This window comes from Ovis canadensis, chromosome 11 (assembly GCF_042477335.2).
Source record: "Ovis canadensis isolate MfBH-ARS-UI-01 breed Bighorn chromosome 11, ARS-UI_OviCan_v2, whole genome shotgun sequence".
NCBI lineage: Eukaryota > Metazoa > Chordata > Mammalia > Artiodactyla > Bovidae > Ovis > Ovis canadensis.
This window is the reverse complement of record NC_091255.1, coordinates 46,691,471-46,705,618: the sequence shown is the minus strand read 5'-3', so window position 1 is coordinate 46,705,618 and position 14,148 is coordinate 46,691,471. Positions and strand designations below refer to the sequence as shown.

Below are 14,148 nucleotides of genomic sequence, written 5' to 3'. Positions count from 1 at the left end.
ATTAATTTGATTCAAATGTTACTAAAAATGAAATAGATTAAAGCGACCCAGTCTTGCTTCATTCAGAGTTATGAAAGAGATCTCTGGCCTGACCTGGCTCTGTCCGCGTGTCATCTGGTCACAGAGGCCTGTGTGACCACCTGTACACCCACATCCCACTGTCGGTCCCATCAGGGAGCTGCCCTTTATGTAAGAGCGATGGTCTGTTTGTTGGCCCCTGTCTGACTCCCGGGAGAATGGAAGCTCCATGAGAGCAGGGCAAGGCCTCTGACATGTGCACCCAGTGTCCCCAGAGCCCAGGATAGAATCTACAGTGTAGGGTCTAAGTACATGCTGCCCAGCGGGGGAGTGGGCATCTCATCCTTCTTGAAAGTTTTCCTTTAATATACCTCTTTTACATGACTTCTCAGAATGACAAAGCAGTTAAGTTTGGGGGGAGGAATAGAAAAACTTTGTTGTAATTGAAATGACTGTCGGACTGGTAGAGGGTACATATTAGGGCTCAGAGTTAAGATTACAATAAAACTTTCTACGTGTTACAAAAAAAAGAAAAGGACTCCAAAAAACTAAGAATTTGCTTAACTAAACACACACTCACCTTTTTCTAACAAACAGAAAGTCACCTTAGTAAACATATTTTTATTAAGTTCACACAAAGAAAGGCTATGCATAGCTGAACTTGGCAATAATTGCCAAATCCCGGTTTTGTCAATGTCAAGGGAAAAGTCTAAGAATGGTAGAAGCCTTTACACAGAGAAGATCTGGATCTGACATCAGCTTTTAATTGTATGCTGCTAACACTCTTGGCTTTCAATTAGCCTCATTAGGTACAAATTTATTGAGAAGTCAAGATCCTAATTTGTCTTCCACCACTAGGGTTTATACTTATTTTACAGAAGGGAGGGGTAAAGATCAGAGACAAAGAGGAAGGAATTTAGTTCTCAAAAAAATAAACAACAGCAAAAACAATTAAAAACTCTGTACTTCTTAATTAGGAGAAATGAAGGGAGTGGGCTAGCATAGTCCTAATATTCATTCTTTTTAGGTTCGGGGACTAAACCTTTTGCTTCTACGCCGTTTCCAGCTTAGTTTCAAAAATGTAGATCAGAAGAGCTCTTTCTTTTTTAGCTGAGTGCCTGATTCTTTTTCCTATTTGTTCTTATTTTCAACTGCTCGTTCATGGGCTGTTTCCATTTGTGTGTTTTGCAGTTAGCAAACTCTGTGGCTGCTATAAATCTCCTGGATGGGTCTCAGGGTGCACACATGAGATGAACAGCAGCAAAGGAAAGTTCATCTGTCTAGGCTTCTTTCATTTCTCCCACCCTTCTGAAAATTCTAATATCTCTTTGAAAATGTTCTCCAAGAAAACAGAGGCAGATCATACTAAGGGTGAGGACCTGGTGCAGCTAAGCAAGCCCTTGAAGGAGAACCTATCCTCTCTGCCTGCTGTCAAAAAATAAATTGCTCCTAGAGGCCTAAAAATTAAATGAAAGACACAAGGGATAAGAAAAACAGGGTCCTTTAAGCCTGGAGTTTCCATCCTTTCTTCCCACCATTTTTTCCCCCTTTTTTTCAGGTCTTGTTAAACTTAGAGACACAGTTTCTTAAGGATGCCGAGAGTCTGAATCATAAAAGACATGTTAAACATTCTATTAGAATTCAAACCTCCTTTTTTAATGCAAATCTAAATGCCATTTTATGGAACATCTATAATTATGAAAATGGGAAGACATTGCCTCGTGTGCAGGGAGAGTCTGTGAGTATGAATATTACATTAATGGGCCCACACCAGCTCACTGATCCTGCTGGCAGGAGCATAAAAAATGCTTGAGTGAAACTTTTATTTAGATGTTAAGACTCCAGGCCCCAGCGGGGTGACAGAGACAGTCCCTGTGAGTTGCCATCCGAGAGAGAGCTTGAATTGAATTACCCAGGGGGGAAGGAAGTAGTGATGAGCACTGCTTCGCTTATTTAATTTCATTTACTTTCAGTACATTATCAGCATGAGGCTTTTCTCTCCCTACCAACTGAAACCCAAGAATGCCACCACCAAGAAAACAAAGACATAATGCAGCAGAGATGTTTGAATTCAAAGTTACTAATTTTAGGAGACTAGGGACAGCACCATCACTACCTTCTTACCTTAAAAGTCACACTTGGTTTGCTAAAATTGGGCACTGAATGAGTTGCTGAATTTCCTCTCTTGGTCATCCATCAACAAGATTCTGAAGAGGAAGAGAGCTGGAAATACAGTATTTTATATGCTGTGTTTTTGTAAGATGTGGTATGTTGCTTTCTTATTAGAGGGAATCTGTATTGATGAGCTCTCTTGCCTGAATTCCCTTATGGGCAGTGGGAAAAAATGGGGGATTATAGGTGAAGTTTGGAATAGCTAGGGAAAAAAAATTAGAACAAATCAATTGTTATTCTGTTGATTGTCTTCTATGTCTAAGGCACTCTGTGATGAGTGCAATAACAGAATTGTTCTCAATGTAAAGTTGACTCTGAGCCCAATCTTATTACCTCCACCATCTATTAGATAAACCCAGATGGGATCCAGATCAATTTCAATCCAAGGTGAGAAGCCACTGTGGCAATCAAGTTCTCTCCCCTTTCAGTGTCAGCTCAGAGTCTCACTGATCAAGAACTGGTGGTCCTGAGGATATACACATTAACTCCAGTCCTGTATGATGAGGCTGGAAGAGCCTTGTATGCCTGAATTCACAAGTGAACTGATATGCAGAGTTACTTAACATCTAATAGAAAGTATGTAGATGTTTTACAGGATGGTAATAAAAATATCATTTTTCCTATCATAAAAATGGAAGGAAGAAGCCACAAACCATTGCATGAGTTGCTATTTTAAGGCAAAAACATTTAAGTATATAAATTTTTTTTAATCAAGGCTTTTTGTCTATTACCTAAAAAAGATATCACCACCTTGATGGAAAAAAAGAGAAATGATTTAGATTTATTGGGAATAAATTGCCCTTTGGATAAATCTAGGGGTGTATCACATTATATCAGCACAAAACAGAATTGCATTAGTGTCATAATCTCTCTCTCCTACTGCACTTAACTAAACCTCTCAGAATAGCCCATATAAAGAAAAGATTCACTTAGCTGAAGGATGTGGGGCCATAAAGATAAGATCAACAGAGAAGAGTGTTACCCAGAAGTGATGGCCACCCAACTTTCATGACAGATGAAGATAAAAGAAATTCTCAGACATCTTTCTTTCCCCATCCAGATTCCTTTAAACCCTGTATCCCACCCACACCACCTCTGCAGAGTAGAAGTCCATCTCTCAGCACTAAGCATGACTCCTTAGTTAGCCACGCACAGCAACAACAATGGGGGCCCTTTGGAGTGTGATACATTTCCATAAAGTAGTCAATAAAAAAGACACGGGAGCTTATGTGAGTCACGGCCTATTTAATCAGCTGCATTCTAGCCCACTGAGAAAAGAGAATTGGAGAAATCAGTTGGCAATACCACAGCACAAGGCTAATAGCACAAGAGGCCGCACAATTTCTATTGCAAAAAGGTTGCAGCAAAAAACAGTACCCACGAACTTTCATTATAGGTACTGGCTTGGTCTCTTGCCCAATCAACCTGAAATGAAAATCAATGATTTAAAAAATTCCATCTTTTGTTCAACATTTTCCTCTCCCAAAACTGGACTTCTATCCTGTCCTTTCCTTTTAATCCAAGTTCTTTTCAATTGTTTGAAAAAGAGACCAAGCCAACTCCATCCTGGAGACGGATAGCTACCTGGGGTGAATTTCAGGCAGGATGAAGTTTACCAGTTTCTTTCATTAAAGTACCCATGATATAGGACCTGGGATTTGGGGGGATGAGGTTGGATAAAATCTAAAATTTGAAGGTTGGGAATGGTCAAGTTCCATTTGTGATTCCAATTCACTCACGGATCACTGGGGTGTGTGTGCATTTGCAAAATGACAGATATATTTCACAGTGTCTCAAATGGACAAAATCAAAGGGGATATGGCAGGTAGGGTGGGAGGTATAGTAGTCCCCTGTCTGGTGGTGGTTAATCTCCAGTATCACTTTGCAGACAAAGGTCTGTGTAGTTAAACTTATGGTTTTTTCAGTAGTCACGTATAGATATGAGAGTTGGACCATAAAGAAGGCTGAGCACCAAAGAATCGAAGCTTTTAAACTGTGTCGTTGGAAAAGACTCTTGAGAGTCCCTTGGACAGCAAGGAGATCAAACCAGCAATCTTAAAGGAAATCAACCCTGAATATACACTGGAAGGACTGATGCTGAAGCTGAAATTCCAATACTTTGGCCACCTGAGGCGAAGAACCAACTCATTGGGAAAGACCCTGATACTGGGAACGATTGAGGGCTGGAGGAAAAGGGGGCAACAGAGGATGGGATGGTTGTCAACTCAATGGACGTGACTTTGAGCCAACTCTGGGACACAGTGAAAGACAGGGAAGCCTGGCATGCTGCAGTCCATGGGGTCCCAAAGAGCTGGACATGACTGAGCGACTGAATAATCTGTTGGTTAAATCCTCTCCTTTGTTTTTGGTTTCTGAGTCCTTCTTTAATACGTTCATTACTATTTTTCTTAGCTTCTTGCATTTCTGGATTACTTTTTGCTTTTCTTCTCAATTTTCAGGAACCAGTCAATAAATGACAGTTTGAGGTGTCTGGCAGGAAGTGTTCATCTTCTACACATGAAACAGGGACAATGGTTTCAATGACTCTTCCTTCATTAGTCCCCTGGGACAGACTTACATAAGTCTTGATCTGCTATGGTTGCATCCAATAGCCACTTGAGTTTACATTTATTTCTCACACTTTTCAGTCTTTGTGTTTTGCAGTCTATACATGTGTATAGACTAACACATGTAAGGGGAAAAATTCTAAGCCATTAATAATAATAGATTTAATTGGATAGGAGGTGAAAGGAAGGGATTGAACACAAAGTACTTAACCAAGTTCTTCAACAAACCATGACATAAGAAACTAAGAAACAAAATAAGTGCAATTGGAGCTAGACTGAAGGATGTCAGAGAATGGTAGAAATCATTAAAACCAATGCAGGAGACAAATATTCAGGAGATCTTGATGGACCCTTGTTTGCCCTCCAGTATTTTAAGGTCTTTAAAAAAAATCTGTTAATCCAGGTAACAGACCAAACTGTAAAAATCTATGAAAGAAATTTGTTACACTGAGGATATAGAAAATTCCCAGTAGAGTCTAGGCCAGAAGTGCTAAGAAGAAAATAGACAATTGATGTATAAAATTATTAAAACTAATACATTTTAATAAAAATGTTTTTTAAAAACCTAACAGGTCTTAACCTGCATTTTATCAAGCATTTTCACATTTAATTTGAGCTTCATAGCATCCCTGTGAAGTATGTATTACTACCATTTCCACTTTATAGACTAGGAAATAGGCTTACTGAAATTACGGGACTTGCTGGAGGTTGCTCAGCTGGAAAAGCCCAAGCACTTTTCACCACCTTGAGTTTCAGCTGAAAAGACACATTCAGAAGTAGCTGAGGAAAGAAAGGGTCTTCCCACCTCACTTGCCCATAAGAGACCTCATTTAAACATGGAAAATGTGGGACTTCCCTTGTGGTCCAGTGGTTAAAACTCCAATGCAGAGGGCACAGGTTTGATCCCTGGTTGGGGAACTAAGATCTCAAATGCTGTGGGGTGCAGCCAAAAAAAAAAATTACAGAAAAAGAAATAGACATAATGTACAGTTATTCCAATACTTTAATATCAAAAAATTACTTTAAGGTCCTGTATTTCTCATTTACTTTGTACGGTACTAGATGACTAATCTATAGAATTGCTTTTAGGGCAAGTCTGTGTGAAATTCAAGAGATCAACCGATATGTCGAACAAAAATGAAAGAAAAAGAAGGCAATAAAAGGATACACAAGGAAAAGAAAATGCAAGGGAAAGAAACCTGGAGCTCTCAAACAGTGCTGCTTGAACACCAAGATTTGAAAGGCCTCCTGACACAAGAGAAGAAAGAAAAGGAAGCCTGGTCCACTGTGGGGCTCATGCAGGAATCTTGGAGATGATTTATTTATTCTTTAAGGAAGAAATCTTGGTTTAAAAAGAAGGAAGATTTTTAAGTCAAATATCCAAATTGGTTTCTTTTCATAAACTGTCCATTAATAATGCCAAACTTGTTTGTTGTTTAGTCACTAAGTCATGTCTGACTCTTTTGTGACCCCATGGACTGTAGCCTGCCAGGTTCCTCTGTCCATGGTATTTCCCAGGCAAGAATACTGGAGTGGGTTGTCATTTCCTTTTTCAGGGGATCTTCCCAACCAGAAATCGAACCTGCGTCTCCTGCATTGGCAGGCAGATTCATTACCACTGAGCCAGCAGGGAAGCCCCAGTGCCAAGCTATAAGGTAACATACAGAAACAATTAATGTTCATGGCATATGAAGAGATTTCTTGTTTCCACAAAAAGGTACTGCACTAATTACCACAGACGCCTGTGGTTTTCAGGGATGTTCCTCTTCCATGTCTTTACTTTCAGTTGGATTTTACTTACAAGAAGTGAAAGTTTTGGAAAAAAGGCCTTCCAACTCTAAGTGTGATAACTTCAATGCACCAGTTCTAGCATCTATATAAACGGGAATAAACAACAGCATCCAGTAAGTAAATAGTTCATCTAATCCAATGTAATAATTTATTAATTCTCAATCCTGGTATTAGGATACCAGGGCATCTTTTGATCAGTTGAAGGTATTGATAGAAATGGCAGAGATTTTGAGTAATTCACTTTAAGAATAAGAATGGATTCAAAGCTTTTCCATAATAATACCATCATTTACATTCAATATGCTTTCTTAAAGGAAAAGTCAATTAAAATAACTTATAGTGTATTTTATTTATGCCACAGTCAATGGTGATTAAACACATTTGATGTAGTATTATAATCATGGCAATCAATAACTCCAACAGAGCTTTATTTCCTTAAAAAAAAAATTGTGTTTCTTCAAAATCATGGGTTCTTATGGAAGTGGGTTGGAGACATAAATGTTGGTGGTCATGTGCTATGGGAAAAAAGATGGAGAATTCATGTAATCACCACTGAAATGGTTTAAACCCAGGAAGCCTCTTGTGTCTTCTGATTTTATTAATAATATGTATCTATAAGTTGGGGCTTCCCTGGTAGCTCAGATGGTAAAGAATCTGTCTGCAATGCAGGAGACCTAGGTGTGATCCCTGAGTCAGGAAGATCCCCTGGAGAAGGGAACGGCTACCCACCCCAGTATTCATGCCTGGAGAATTCCATGGACAGAGAGGAGCCTGGAGGGTTACAGTCTATGGGGTCACAAAAAGTTGGACACGACTGAGTGACTAACACTTTAATTCAGTGCCTTTAGCTTTATTTTTAATCCTAAGAATCCATCCTTAATACTGAGCCACAGAGATCCAAACGACCTGAATTCCTTTTAGCAGCCAAACCACAGTAAGTGGCAGCAGGATAAAGTGAGAATCCTGACCCAAATCCAGACAGTGATGCTTCAAATGGCTTTGAGAGTCTAAGGAGGAGAGGATTTCAAATACCAAACTGTTTTTTTTTTTTTTTTCAAACAAATCTTGAAGAATCATTGTATTCTCATCTCATCTTGAGACAGGCCACTTTAATACATGTGTTACTTGAGAGTGTTTATCTTTAAAAATGAATGACAAAATATTATTTCCAAATATATTTACTTACTTCTCTACTGGATTATGATAAGAACAAGGAGAAAAGGAAAGCAAAAGAGCCCTCCCTGGGTTTGGGGTCACTTTTCAACTGGTTTGACTTCTACCCCTCCACCATACTGTGGCCAGAAATCATCTTCCTGAAACATATATCTGGCCCTGCCACACTCCTGTTTACCGCCTTTAATGGTTCTCCCTAGCCTGTAGGAGGAAACTCAAACTCTCCATCTCTTCAAAAACTTTATCTTCCAGTTTCATTTTGTCCCAACCCCTTATCCTTTCTAGTACTCCAAACAATAAGTGACAGGCTTTGCCTTCTGGAATATGGCATGTATTTTATACTGCCAGGCCTTGGCTCATGCTATTTTTCTTGGTTGGGAATTTCAATCTCTATCACCATTTTCTGAGGAGGGAGTCCTCCTTTAAGACTTAATTCAAATGTCACATCCCTTCTGAATCTTTCTCTATTTCTCCAAATAGAATTATATCCTCTCTTTTCTCTGCTCTAATACCATTTTCTATAGGGTATTATTATAGCACAGTCTTGGTTCCCAGAGACCCTAAATCTTTCCCCCAACACTCTCTCTCCATTCTTGTCTCTTTGCTTAGATGTACATAAGATCTTAGTTACTATATAAAACTGCTAGAAGCCTGAATGAAGAAATAGAAAAGGGACTTCCCAGGAAAAAGAATGTAGCGGGGGATCTGGGTAGAAGGCAATAGGGAGGATGGCCTAAAAAGGGAAGGAGGGTAAAAATAGATCTTGCATTCATAGGGAGACAGAGAGCACTTTGAAAAAAATTAAATGAACAAAATATCATAGTGCCTGGATTGAAATGAGGGAACAAAGAAGGATCCAATATGGTTGTGTCCCAAGGAGATGGGCCAGTGTTTGCACCCCAAGTGTCTAGGTAAGGAGAGTAAGAATTATTGATAGACTGAGGCAGAGCTGGAATGGCTGAGACCCATCACAGGGCAGGGCTGTACTGTAATTGTTGAACTGATGTGGGATAAAGAATAATCCTTCCCTAAAATACACTCAGTAAACTCCAAGGAGTTTGGTGCTAATTATTTAACTTCTTGAAGCCTAAAGAGAACCTGCGGTGGGAAGTCTGGTCCCTTTCATAGAGGGCAGTTCGATTCATTAGTCATATATCTGTTTCTCTCTGTATCCCCAAGGGCCTCACACACACAGTAGGTGCCCAATAAGTGTTTGTTAAACTGAACTGAAACCACTTCCAGCTTTATGGGATTTGTGGTCTAAGAAGGCAATATGGGAGTGAATATTTGTTAAATAATTCCAGTTGAGCTATTTCAAATCTCGAAAGATGATGCTGTGAAAGTGCTGCACTCAATATACCAGCAAAATGGAAAACTCAGCAGTGGCCACAGGACTGGAAAAGGTCAGTTTTCATTCCAATCCCAAAGAAAGGCAATGCCAAAGAATGCTCAAACTACCGCACAGTTGCACTCATCTCACACGTTAGTAAAGTAATGCTTAAAATTCTCCAAGCCAGGCTTCAGCAATACGTGAACTGTGAACTTCCAGATGTTCAAGCTGGTTTTAGAAAAGGCAGAGGAACCAGAGATCAAATTGCCAACATCCGCTGGATCATGGAAAAAGCAAGAGAGTTCCAGAAAAACATCTATTTCTGCTTTATTGACTATGCCAAACCTTTGACTGTGTGGATCACAATAAACTGTGGAAAATTCTGAAAGAGATGGAATACCAGACCACCTAACCTGCCTCTTGAGAAATCTGTATGCAGGTCAGGAAGCAACAGTTAGAACTGGACATGGAACAGCAGACTGGTTCCAAATAGGAAAAGGAATACGTCAAGGCTGTATATTGTCACCCTGCTTATTTAATTTATATGCAGAGTCCATCATGAGAAATGCTGGGCTGGAAGAAGCACAAGCTGGAATCAAGATTGCCGGGAGAAATATCAATAACCTCAGTTATGCAGATGACACCACCCTTATGGCAGAAAGTGAAGAGGAACTCAAAAGCCTCTTGATGAAAGTGAAAGAGGAGAGTGAAAAAGTTGGCTAAAAGCTCAACATTCAGAAAACGAAGATCATGGCATCTGGTCCCATCACTTCATGGGAAATAGATGGGGAAACAGTGTCAGACTTTACTTTTTGGGCTCCAAAATCACTGCAGATGGTGATTGCAGCCATGAAATTCAAAGACACTTACTCCTTGGAAGGAAAGTTATGACCAACCTAGATAGCATATTGAAAGGCAGAGATATTACTTTGCCAACAAAGGTCTGTCTAGTCAAGGCTATGGTTTTTCCAGTGGTCATGTATGAATGGGAAAGTTGGACTATAAAGAAAGCTGAGTGCCGAAGAATTGATGCTTTTGAATTGTGGTGTTGGAGAAGACTCTTGAGAGTCTCTTGAACTGCAAGGACACCCAACCAGTCCATTCTAAAGGAGATCAGTCCTGGGTGTTTATTGGAAGGACTGATGCTGAAGCTAAAACTCCAATACTTTGGCCACTTCATGAGAAGAGTTGAGTCATTGGAAAAGACCCTGATGCTGGGAGGGATTGGGGGCAGGAGGAGAAGGGGACGACAGAGGATGAGATGGCTGGATGGCATCATCAACTCGATGAACATGAGTTTGAGTGAACTCCGGGAGCTGGTGATGGACAGGGAGGCCTGGTGTGCTGTGATTCATGGGGTCGCAAAGAGTCAGACATGACTGAGCGACTGAACTGAACTGAACCACAATCACTTCCACCTAAGCCACAAACAGTAACTTTTGTTCTGCCGTAGAGTCACTATTCTAATCTTAGGGTTGGTACTGTGAAATAAGAAAGTAAAAAAGGGAAAGAAAGGAAGCTTTAGCCAAGAAAGCCAGGAGAAAGTAGCAGGTGAAGAAGTCAAGAGGAACCATAGTGCTAAGAATGACGGGAGGATGGACAAAGAGAATTTGGGGGGAAAAATCAGGAAAAAATAGCATGGACCTCAACTGGAGAGAACTAAATCTCCCAGCTGACTGCACAGACTCATGGAGATATCAGTTCTTTCTACCTCAGAAGTTATTTACCTTCAGGAAAGCATCAAAGGATGTGTACAGAGAAAGTCATAATGGACAAAGAAGGAGCCAACCACAACAACTTACCAAGTGGATAACTGAATATACTTCAGAAAACAGCCATTGATGGCAATTTCTGAGCTGCAGGCCTTGAGTGGCTGAGAACTTGGCCCTTTCTTTCCCCAGTTTTGTTCTTTTATTTTCCTGAAAGTTTTATTTTCTCTTTGAACATCACAAGTATGTCTGTTTGCATCCTGTACACAAACATTCTATGTGTGCCTGATCACGTGACACTGCTGATGGTGAAAGCTGCATGGGGATTAGTATACTAGAATCCTGGAGTCTTTATTTTAGCTATTCTCCAAACCCAAAGATTTCAGGAAGGAATCCAATAATAGTAATTTTGCCTTCTCCATGTCTCTCTAGTGAAAAACATTCAGATATCATCAGAGCACTGCACTGAGAAAACTTTTAAAGCAAACAAAGCAGAAAATAAAAAAGAAGACTCAGGAACTAATTATTGTGATTCTCTGGGGGTATTTCAGGGTGGGTGATCTAATGAGAACTCTCATACCCCATCAGGAAGAACTAGATGGGAACGCAGTGATCTCAGCAACGTGGCTTTGACCTGAGATGTATCAGCTGCTGGACAAAGGGCCACTCCCAAGCCAGACCTCGCTCCCAGCCAGCTCCCTGGGTGCCTCTGTGCAACCATATGGGATTGATGACAGAAAAATGATGGCTGCAATAAGGAACCTTGAGGGCAGAAATCACCACCTTTTCTTTTACGTTATACATATGAGATTTAAGATCTTTTTTGGTTCTTCTGTTTCATCTGACAAAACTCAAGCAAGTTTGAAGTAAGTTGAACTTTGCAAGGAAAAAATTAGGGAGGGGAAAATGAGGGTGATGTTGCTAGACTCAAAAGTTTCCAACCAAATCACCAAGTCTGTAATTGCAAAATAAAAACACTAAATCTCAATATCTATTTGCACAGCTCATTAACTAAGGGCTCACACTCAGCAAATGGGAAAAAAATAAAGGAAAAAACCTTCAGTACCAAGTACATTTGGAAAGTTACTGTGGAGACCTGTCTTTTCCTAGGATCTAAATTAGGCTGTTGTCAGATGCATCCATCTGTCTGTCTTTACTGTTTATGTGGGAAGCCGCAAGTTGGGATGAGGCAAAGCATCTTTTGTCAGACTGTGCTGGAGAGAAAAAGAGAACATTCCCTTCTCCACTGAGTATTCTGAACATTACAGCAGGCACTCGACCTGCTTTGCTACTGGGACAACATGATTTACAATGTGAAAAGGGAAAACCTAAATCACTAAGTAATGAAAACATTAAAGTTAATGCATCACAAGTGAGGAATTTATTACCATTAACTCCAATAAACAGTTATAAAACACTTGTCCTTTCCTGTCCATGAGCAGGGACACAGACACTGGACTTCATTAAGCTCAACTTTCTTTTCTTCTTCACTAGACCAGTCATGTGTGTTTGAACCAACCACCATTTATTGTTAAGTGGACTGGTTCATTTTCCAGGACTGTAGAAAGCTGAAGGCACATCCATTTTGCTTCACGGTGCTTGGTATAGACGGATGAAATAGCGAAGTTTAGAAGACATGCTGCTCGGTATGGCTATATGAGTTTATTTAAAACTCCCTAAAATGTACGTCCGATAAAAACAGAGTAACTTCCAAGCAGCCTTTCTCAGAGGCAGGTATATAAGTAACAATGCCTGGCGAGGAGGGTGGCATATTGGATGCCAATGCATGTCAGGTGCATTTAGCTGAATAATTTTTCCCCTGTTATTGTTTGGTATAGCACCTTAGAAACCCGAGATGGAAACCCATTTCCTTCCAACATCTTTCTCTGTCACAGGGGCATACCAGTTTATTACCTTCAGGTTGTTCATGAACAAAAGAGGCTGCACATATTGGATGGCTAAGGTAGATTGGTTCTGGAATCATTTATTTTAGAGGAAAAAAAGAACTATAGTGTCTTTTTGGAAAGCCAACTCTAATCATGGAATTGCCTGAGTGTTACAAAGCAGATGGGAGGCAGCATGAAATTCAGGCTTCCCTGACCAGTTATAATAGTAATGATGATAATACTAATACTTCACATTTGGATAGCCCTTTATTTAGTGTTTGTAAAGTGCTTTCCTTAACAACATCTCTTTGATTCTGATACAGATAGAATGGCCTCAATAGTCTAGCCTTTAGGAGTTGAAACTGAAGCTCAGAAAGGGTAGAAGACTCTCACGCAGCTGGAAGGAAAGAGAATCAATACACAAATTCAGTGTTTTTTTAAGCTCTGAATCTAGTACTTTTTTGGTTACATTATGCTATGACAAACATTTTACGTAATGAATAATGCTATAGTCATAACTATAATGTAGTCAAGATAAAGAGTGTTTTAATTCTAGATTTCTCAGCCCAAATGGTTTTTAGGAACCCTCTCTGTTAAACATGGCTACATTATTGGTACTGCGGGATGGACTCTTGGAATTGTCCAGGATGTCCAGCTTTGAAATGAGGTCTGATTTTTGGCATTACCAGAAAAAGGCAGGTACTTGGATGATTCTCCTGTTGGGTCTCCCATGGGCCAAACTATGTAGAACATATGAAAGAAAGGACTAGAGAGGCTCTGATGCAGAATCTGAGCTGTGCATCCTGCATTGCCAGCACCAAGATTTCCATAAGTAAGACCAATTGCTAAACAGTAGTATAATTTAAGGAGGCAGCAATCACTATTTTAGCATTTCCATAAAGAAGAACTCTTAGATGAAGAGGTTACAGGTCTCATCAGAAGTGATGGAGCAAATGACCCTGCCACTCATTTTGCACACAGGGAAATGAAAGCCCAGCCAGCTGTGATGCATTATATGACTCACTCAATGATGCCCTTATGTGACATCATCCAAGGTAATGTGACTAATTTGTTGTAGAGTTGAGAAGAGAAATGGAGTTTTCTGACTCCAACTCAGCATCATATCATTCTTTCACTCCCACAGTCAGGAAATGATCCTTCTCTAACCCTCGTTTGACACACAGTACAGCAGAAAGTGGTAAGCCATCCTGAAAACAGGTGAATTAAGTAATAGTCTCTGTCCTGAACACTGAGGCCCCTAGTCTTCTTTTACTGTTCAGTTCTAAAACCCTGGTAGTTGTGTACAAGGGTACCTCCAACAGATTCATGGATCTTTCCCTGGAAAAATGAATGACCTCAGAGAAAAGACCTGCAGACACTGACATTTGGGAGACCCCAAGCGAAATGGCTGGGTCTTCCTGTCACTCTTGTTTAGGCTTTCTAAAGTGAAGTCCATCAGTGAATATGTCCCACCTTGGCACACAGAAGTTTCAATCAGCCTT

General features: G+C 40.1%; 1 protein-coding gene across 1 annotated transcript in view; it reads right to left on the bottom strand.

The window, feature by feature from the left end:
- SKAP1 (src kinase associated phosphoprotein 1) overlaps positions 1-14,148 on the bottom strand; it is a 296,817-nt gene that overhangs the window by 49,363 nt on the left and 233,306 nt on the right. The window lies entirely within an intron of this gene.